This window comes from Urocitellus parryii, chromosome 6, assembly GCF_045843805.1.
Source record: "Urocitellus parryii isolate mUroPar1 chromosome 6, mUroPar1.hap1, whole genome shotgun sequence".
Taxonomy (NCBI): Eukaryota; Metazoa; Chordata; class Mammalia; order Rodentia; family Sciuridae; genus Urocitellus; species Urocitellus parryii.
In genome coordinates this window covers 94,261,670-94,271,149 of record NC_135536.1, presented here as the reverse complement: position 1 = coordinate 94,271,149, position 9,480 = coordinate 94,261,670, and the positions used below count along the sequence as shown (strand labels likewise).

General features: G+C 40.5%; 1 non-coding gene across 1 annotated transcript; it reads right to left on the bottom strand.

The window, feature by feature from the left end:
- Nucleotides 1-206: 206 nt before the first annotated feature.
- On the bottom strand, nucleotides 207-279 carry Trnaa-agc (transfer RNA alanine (anticodon AGC)). Its single transcript has one exon. It is a non-coding gene; the product is annotated as a tRNA-Ala (tRNA).
- Between the last annotated feature and the right edge of the window lie 9,201 nt (nucleotides 280-9,480).

The following is a 9,480-nucleotide window of genomic DNA, read 5'->3' as shown; positions in this document are numbered from 1 at the left end:
TGTGTGCTCAGATGTGACTTTACCCTATATTAGGTGCCAAAATGGGCTCAAGTAAGGCATCCTGATTAGTTTTTTGGAGTAAATTTCTAGATGTGGAATTTCTAGGAAAGAGCATGCTCAGTTTTAAAGATTGTCACATGTATTCTCATGTGACCAACAATGATGCTGGTAGAAGTGTGAACTTTGGTTTTTTTTTTTTTTTTTTTTTGAGGTACTGGGGATTGAACCCAGGACCTTGTGCTTGCTAGGTAAGAGTTCTACCACTGAACTATATCCCCAGTGCTTTTTAGTTTTATTTTTGAGACAGGGTCTTGCTAAGCTGCTGAGACTGGCCCCAAGCTTGAGATCCTCCTGCCTCAGCCACCTGAGTAGCTGAGATTGCAAGCATGTCCCAGCCCACCTGGTACTAGGAATATTGACCACATTTACCAGGGCCGGCCATTGTTACTACCAAAAACTACAGTAAAATAAACCTTGTCATCTTTGTAAGCAAAACACATCTGAAGGCTTTTTAACTGGGTACCTAGTTGGTAATTATTGAGGTGGAGTATTTTTATTTCTTCTGTGACTCATCAATTCATATCTTTCATACATTTTACTAGATGTTCACATTTTTTGTACAAAGTTGTAAGAAACCTTTATGCTCTATGCGCCATGTGAACTGCACCTGTCCACCAACTTTCTTTTGATGTTTAGTTCTGTGTAGATATTTTTGGTTTGTGATTCATTTGGATTTTTATGTTACTACAGTATATTCATCTGTACATTTATGGTTTCTGCCTTTAGCATCATGTTCAGAAGTTCTTCCTGTATAGTGAGGGCCAACACATATTCGTCTATATTTGCATCTACTACCTTGTTGTTTTGACTTTTGTTTTTTAAATCTTTAATCATCCTGGAAATTACTTGTACATAAAGTGCACAGTAGGAATGTTCTTCTAACTCTTTTTAAGGATGTGTGACTAAGCTTTCTTTTCTTTCTCTGTTCCCTTCTTCAATTTCTCACTGAAATTCTGAAAAAAAAATGAACTGATTTGAAGATCCTCATCAATAGCTAAAAACAGAGGTCAAGAAAAGAGGAAGTGAGGAAAGAAAGAAAAAGTGAGAAAGGAAATTTTTGATTTAAAAGCTGAATAGAAAAATCACTTTACTTTTTTTTCTGTCTTCAAAACAAGCAGGTTGGACAGGGTGGAGTTTCCTTTCAGCTCAACTTTACAGGATTTCAGAATTTTTAAGGCAAACAATAACTCTTATCCTTTGTCTTTCTAAAATGAGACTGGTATACCCTAAACAGCTATAAGCTGAAATAATTTTTAAGCTCAGGAAATACAGAAACTGAAGGATCTTTAACCTTGATAGAATCATTTTGCTTAAAAGGACTCTGAGTCCCAGGAAGTTAATGACCCTACCTGAGGCCCCTCAGTGGGTCACCTGCTGCACCCTGTGTGCTCAGGCCCTCAGATTTACATGTGGCTTCCAGTCCCTCCCAGCTCTCAGCCACCCCTTCATTTCCTCTTGCCTTTCTTTTCTTGTGACTACTTTTTGTTGGAAATTCATCTCACTCTAATCATGATTTCTCCCATCCCCTGGATGTGACACTGTTTGACAGTGAAAGCTGAGAAAGAAGGTGTCTTGCAACAGGAAATGTGTAATGGATGGAGTTTCTCTCTTAGGAAATTTACCACTTAAGGCCACCGTGTGTTTTAGCCCCCCTGGGCACTTTAAAATATTTCCCCCCTGGGAGACCGGAGATCTTTTCACTTTTCTTCCAAGAATCTGACTGCAGCCAAAGCAATACAATCTTCCATTTTTGCCTAAAAGCAGTGAAATGATTACCTATATCCTTAATTTAAATTCCCACTGACAGCTCAGACACAGTTACAGCTGGAGGGGGTGAGCTGACCTTCACATCTATTGTCAGTGTAGAGACAGAAGGGAATTTTATTGACCAGAGAGGATAATGTGCATTAGGGAAGCCAAGCAAAGATGCTCTGACCTATTGGAATATAGTGCAGGGTCAAAGGGCACAGGATTAGAGCTGCACTGTAACGGTAGCGTAAATGCCAATAGCGTTCCTTTGTGTGCTCTGCTACAACACTTGCCTGACCATCTGTACCTCAGGGACTGGAAGGGGAGTCGCCTCCAGTCACTCTTTGCTTGTCTATGGTGTTGAGCAGAGGTTGCTGCCAGCCCTCTTGGGGCCGCTGCTTGGAAAAAGGGAAAACAACCGATTGCAACATCATGAATCCCAGAAATTCCATCTGCATATTTTCAGAGCTTCTGGTACACTGGGTCACTCCTTAGGGGGACAGTTTACTGTATTTGCCTTTAGAAATGAACCCTCCGAAACCACTCCAGGGAATGCCCAATGAACAATCCTGCTTTCTTTGTTCCCTTCCCCCTCCCCTGCTAAGTGTCTCTGAAAAACGCCTCTCTAGGGATACTTGTTCCTGGTAATATTAAGCCCCAGTAATGCATGAAACTCCTTGTTGTTTACTTGTTCCCGCACTTTCCATGCCTAGGAGGGAAGGGGCAACTCTGGGGCCTGTTGCAAGTTCATCAAATGTCCTGGGAACAGGCTGACTCTGGGATGCCGTTCCAAGATGCAGGGCCCCAGCACTGTTCTATGTGACAAACACTCTTCTATGTGCTCTATACACGTTTTCTCATCAGGGAGCTATTTGACAAGTGGCACAGTAAAGAAACTGGCATAATAAAGTTAAGAAACTTCCCAAGATAATGTGATCAGAAAGTGGAGGACCTGAGGTGTGAACCCAGGCATTTTGACTCCAAAGCTCAGGGTCTTAGTCCCTGTGCTTTTACTCAAAGGTAATTGACCACTGAGCTATATCCCCAGCCCTATTTTGTATTTCTCTCTTTCCCCGCAGCAGGTCTTCTTAGTACCCCACCCAGATCCACTTTGACAGGCAGCATCCCATCTCCTAAGCACTGTGAGTGTGAACTGGTAATAGTTCATGGCCTGCTCGGCTCCCTGTCCCTTTCACTCTATGAGTAGCTCACAGACACTGATTAATCAACTTGGGGCACAAAAGGCTGGCATCTTTGCCATGTAGTATGACCAACCTGAGGCACAATTCCTGTTTCAGACTTCTCTGGGATCAGGTAAAAACCAGACCCCAGGTCCCACTTATCGTTATTGCCTTATCAAGCTCTCCTAGGAAGCCAAAACCTCAGAGGCTCCCCACCACTCTTGCCCATGCTTCTCTTCATTGGCTCAGACTGATTCTTCCTAAATAGTATCAACATGAGTCCTAGTAGTTCTGGATTTACCGGGGCTCCTCAGAGAGGCCTGATCTCTGCTAGAATTTTAGCAGTTCTTTTTGTTTTTTAATTAATTAATTTTAATTAGGTTTTTATGATAGAAGAATGCATTTTGATTCATTGTACACAATTGTAGCACAACTTTTCATTTCTCCGGTTGTACATGATGTAGCATTGCACCATATGTGTAGGCATACATGTATCTAGGGTAATGATGTCCCTTTCATTCCACCATCAGATTTTAGCAGTTCTTTAAGACAGATATTCATTGGCCAGTCTGAATCATAAGCCAATGGGTTGGGTGAAGTGTAGCTGTGTGATTGATAAGGATTGCTACACAAATAGAAGGGAAATGCAAGCCCAGAAGGGTTAAGATGCCAGCAGGAAATGGTTCATGGGGCTGTGGAGATTGACAAAGTGATCTGAAATTGCTTATCACTTGCTGGCATGTCACAGTCATCACCGAACACAGAACCTGCTTTCCTGCATCCTACTAGGATAGAACTAGGAAAATGGTTGCCATGGTTTGAAGGTGTTGCTCTCTGTAAGCATGGGGACAGGGATCTCTGGATGAGGACAAGGGGGAAAAGAAGGAATGGGTTAAGGGGAAATGGGGGAATGAAAAGGCTTCCAAAAGCCATCCAGGCATGGGTGTGTATAGGCAAAAGGGCAACTAGATGACAGACAATAAAACATACTTGTGATTGACAGCTGAGAAACAGTTTTCTTCGTGGTAAGTTGTAGTGTTTGCAACTTTCCAGACTTTGTAGGAATTAATAATACATTGATTTTTCCCAACAATTTTGTAGGGTAAGTGCTATTAGTCCCAAGAACAGAGGAGGGAACTGTAGCTTCTCAGACTCACATGGCAAATTTGAGTTCAAGCCACGTTGCCAACTTCCTACTGTCTGGCTCTCCATGAGTTAGCAGATGGAGATTTTGTATCTGCTGGACAGAGCTGGAAGCCCATAAGCCAGAGGTGGCAAAAGAGACTTTAAGTCATAAAAAAGGATTTAGGGTAAAATCCCCGCCCCCTTCTCCTTTCCAGGGACTACTGAGCTGAAACACAGGTTGTAGGCAACATAGTTACAAGTTTAGCTACTGAGGACTGGCATGGAGCCAGAACAAGGGCGTGGTGTGGTGTGGGATTTGAATTAGATAGATGATGATAGTATCAAAGAGGGGCAGCAAGGGCCTTCAGGGGAGGCAGGAATGTTAAGGAAAGCCACTAGTTATTTGGCAACCAGGAGTTGGAGATCTGGTTCCAGAAATTTAATTTTCCAGAGGCCAGGAAAAGACAAAGCAGAGTTTTACTCAATGGAATTGAAACTCAAGTTCTTTAGTAATTGATGCTGCTTATAGATGAGTCCTGACCAGCATGGAGAACAGTGACACCCATCTCCCTGAATGGGAATGTTGTTTCTTATTGCCTGAGTTAGGAATGTCTTAATAGAACCCAAATATGTTCCCACCCATGGTTAAAAGGCATTGGCTCTGGGCCTCCCGACACATCAGTTGGTTTAAGTCAATGTGCGTGTCTGCCTTTGTTTGTTTTCCTAAAAGATAAAGGAGATATTGGTGGGGTGATGGTGTCTGTCCCTCTTCTCAGTTCTGTAACTCTTTCAGTTACATAGGTACAAAGAAAAACTTAGGGAGCTGCTTTCATGAAGATTTCATGAGTGATGGCAGCACACAGCACAGCACTGTTTGGGGCACTGCTGTGCTGTGCTGCCATCATTCATGAAATAGCACCAAGGACAGGAAAGTGCTCACCTGGACAGGAGGTGAGGTGGCAGGGTGCCTGGAGGAGATGGTGAATACTTATCAGGTCACTGGGAGTGTCCAGTGGATAAGATTGGTCATCAGGAAAAGGCCTGGTGGGAGGGCAGGAAAAGCATCCTGAGACTCCCTTGGGGACCACAAGGAGTTTGGTATAGTTGGAGGATATCCTTAATTCCTTCAGGTTGTGATAATAAAATATCTTAGATATCTTAAAGTATCACAATAGTCTTATTTCTTACAGTTTTGAAGGTTGGGGCGTCCAAGACCAAGGGATCAGCCAATGCAAGTGAGGGCTCACTCTGCTTCACAGATGGCACCTTTGTGCTGCATCCTCACATAGTGGAAAGGACTAGCAATCTTCCTGCAGTATCTTTTATAAGGATGCTAATTTTATTCTTTTTTTTTTTTTTTGTACCAGGGATTGAACTCAGAGGTAATTGACCACTGAGCTGTATTCTCAGCCCTATTTTGTATTTATTTAGAGACAGGGTCTCACTGAGTTGCTTAATGCCTCACAGTTGCTGAGGCTGGCTTTGAACTCGAGATTCCCCTGTCTCAGCCTCCCCAAGCCACTGGGATTATAGGTGTGCCAACATATCCAGCTACTAATCCTATTCCTGAGGGTTCTGCCCTCATAACTTAATCACCCCCTAAAGGATTACTATATAAGATTAGAATTCAATATATGAATTTTGGAGGGACACACATTCAGATTTACAGCAGAAGGTCCAAAAGAATAGGTAGGTATAAGAGCATAACATTTGGCTTGTTAAAGGTAAAACTCATTTGAATCCATAACTGATAAGGCCTAGGTACACAGAGTTTCTGCATTGAGTGATACATCCTCCTTAAACTTAGTGGCATGAAACAATCACTTTATTTTACTTATATATTCTATAGGTGAAGAATTCAATGAGGACACAGAAAAGACAATTTTTTCCTGCTCTGTGTCTAGGGCCTCAGGAAGATTCAAATGCTGACTTAATGGCTGGGACTGAAATCTTCCAGAAATATCTTCACTTGTATGTTTGGCTGTTGATATTGGTTGTCAATAGAAGGATGAGAAAGATCCAGGATGATATGCCATGGGCAGAACACATCAACTGATGGCAGAGTGCACCAAAAGGGAGGCACAGATCTTGCTATTGATGGCACTGAGTTGGAGAGAGGCTAGTGCAACAGATGATCAAGTCCACACTCAAAACGTCCTTGGCATACTGCATCTACACACCAGAATCTAACTTTATTATCATCTTTCTAGAACCTCTACCCTTTCTAACCCACTTGATGGTGGTCTCCACTTAAATGAGACATGATCTGAATGATCTGGGAAGCTTGTAAGAATGGATATGAAAATTGTGGTAGTAACCACATTAAAGAATGTTGTTGCTAGAAGGGATTTTGATAACAATCTAAATTAATGATTTTTAACATTTAAAAAAATGATCTTACCCTCTTTTTTCAAACAAAGCATAAAGGCAATGCCCAATATTTAGAACAGAAAAAAGCATAACCGATCCCATCAAAGTAGACATGGAACTCCACAGCATCTACTCACTCAACCTCCCCACCTATGATAGGCCACCTGTGTACAAAATTGCAATTCTGTATAATGATGAGGACATTAAGTTCTGGAAATATAAAATGACTTATTCAAAGTCTTGCAGCTGGGTTTTTATGGAGATAAGAATGGAGCTCAGGATTTCAAATCTTGGACTAGGGATAAAGTATTTCTGTTGTTTCAATGAGCAACTTTTCATTTAGATCACATAAATAGCACACTCCTTGCTGAAAGACTTTAAAATGCAAGAATGTACAAAAAATAAAAATCACATTCATCTCATGGCCAAGAAATAGCAATTTTTAACATTTTACTGTATGTCACTCCAATCTTTGATCTTTGTGTGCATACACAGAGGAACCTAACATAAATATTGTTTTACAACCTGATTCTTTCTCTTTATAATTTCATGTATTTTGCAAGTCATTAATTTTTTATAATATCACTTTAATGATTGTATAACTTTCAATCACAAGAAGGTACCATTATTTATTTAATGGATCTCCTAAGATTTTTTTTTTCTGTTTCTTCCCTGTATTTTTGGAACTCTAAACTAAACTGTGATCAAAATCTTTGAAGACATATCTTCATGCACATCTAGGTTAATTTGATTATGATACATTCCTAGGAAACCATTTGTAGGTGAAAGTGTATATGCACTGATTAAAGTGATTTGATAACTTCTGCCAAATTGGCTGGGGTTCCTTTTGTATAGCACCAGGGTGCCTCATTCTACAAGGTCACTCTGCACAGTTTAGTACAGATGTTCACCCTTGGGAAGAGTGACATTTATTGTTTTGAGTTCTTTTTACAATGTAGAACCATAGCAACATCAAATTGGAGGAAACTTCCAATGCTGAATAAATCCTTTCTCTCTCCCTTTCTCCAGTAGAATTTAACCTGAGAGTGGGGGGAAGTGGTGAGAAAATTAGTGAGAGGAAAATTTCAAAATTATACCATTGTGGGGTCACTTACAAACATAATGTATTACAAAAATATTACTTATGAAGAAATAAGTAGAAGGATTTCTTACTTTATCCTTAGTTTGGATTTAGGTGTGTTTGAGTATGTTCAAAGGCTGGTAGAATATTAATTAGATACTTTATTTACTAGAAGATACTACAGGAATAGATTTGATTCAAGAATCTCAAAAAGAATGGAAGATTCTGCACAGCAGGCTTATATCTAGCCTAGTATGAGTTTCTTATTGCTAATATGACAAGTTACTACAACTTAAGGGCTTAAGGCAATTTTCTGAATGTAGACGTTTGCAATGAGTCTTATAAAGTTAAAATCATGGCCGAGGAAGTGCTGATTTTTTTCTTGGGGGCTCCAGGGAGAATCTACACGTTGTCTCTTCCAGTTATTGTGGCTGCCAGTATTTTTTGGCTTGTAGCCACATCATTCCAATCTCTGCTTTTCTCACAACAACCTCATATCTTCTGTAGTCTTCTTACAGTCCTTCTGTCTCTATTATAAGGATACTTATGTACTTGTGATTACATTTGGGACCTACCAAATAATCCATGATAATCACCCTCTGTTAAAATCCTTAAATTGGCCCTACTGAAAGTTCCAACTGCAAGGAACTCATGCTCAATTTGAGGTCAGGGTAACTATGATATGAGTATCAAGAGGAAATACCTTGAGCCAATCAAAATCTCAACGGCATTTCTTGTAGAAATAGAGAAAGCAATCATGAAATTCATATGGAAAAATAAAACACCAAGAATAGCAAAAACAATGCTAAGCAGGAACTGTGAATCAGGTGGTATAGCGATACCAGACTTCAAACTATACTACAGAGCAATAGTAACAAAAACAGCATGGTACTGGCACCAAAACAGGCGGGTGGACCAATGGTACAGAATAGAGGAACAGAAACCAATCCACAAAACTACAACTTTCTTATATTTGATAAAGGGGCTAAAAGCATGCAATGGAGGAAGGATAGCATCTTCAACAAATGGTGCTGGGAAAACTGGAAATCCATATGCAACAAAATGAAACTGAATCCCATTCTCTCGCCATGCACAAAAGTTAACTCAAAATGGATCAAGGAGCTTGATATCAAATCAGAGACACGGCATCTGATAGAAGAAAAAGTTGGCTACGACCTACATACTGTGGGTTCGGGCTCCAAATTCCTCAATAGGACACCCATAGCACAAGAGTTAATATCTAGAATCAACAAATGGGACTTACTCAAACTAAAAAGTTTTTTTCTCAGCAAAAGAAACAATAAGAGAGGTAAATAGGGAGCCTACATCCTGGGAACAAATCTTTACTCCTCACACTTCAGATAGAGCCCTAATATCCAGAGTATACAAAGAACTCAAAAAATTAGACTATAAGATAACAAATAACCCAATCAACAAATGGGCCAAGGACCTGAACAGACACTTCTCAGAGGAGTACATACAATCAATCAACAAGTACATGAAAAAATGCTCACCATCTCTAGTAGTCAGAGAAATGCAAATCAAAACCACCCTAAGATACCGTCTCACTCCAGTAAGATTGGCAGCCATTATGAAGTCAAACAACAACAAGTGCTGGCGAGGATGTGGGGAAAAGGGTACACTTGTACATTGTTGGTGGGACTGCAAATTGGTGCAGCCAACTTGGAAAGCAGTATGGAGATTTCTTGGAAAGCTGGGAATGGAACCACCATTTGACCCAGTTATTCCCCTTCTCGGTCTATTCCCTAAAGACCTAAAAAGAGCATGCTACAGGGACACTGCTACATCGATGTTCATAGCAGCACAATTCACAATAGCAAGACTGTGGAAGCAACCTAGATGCCCTTCAATAGACGAATGGATAAAAAAAAAATGTGGCATTTATACACAATG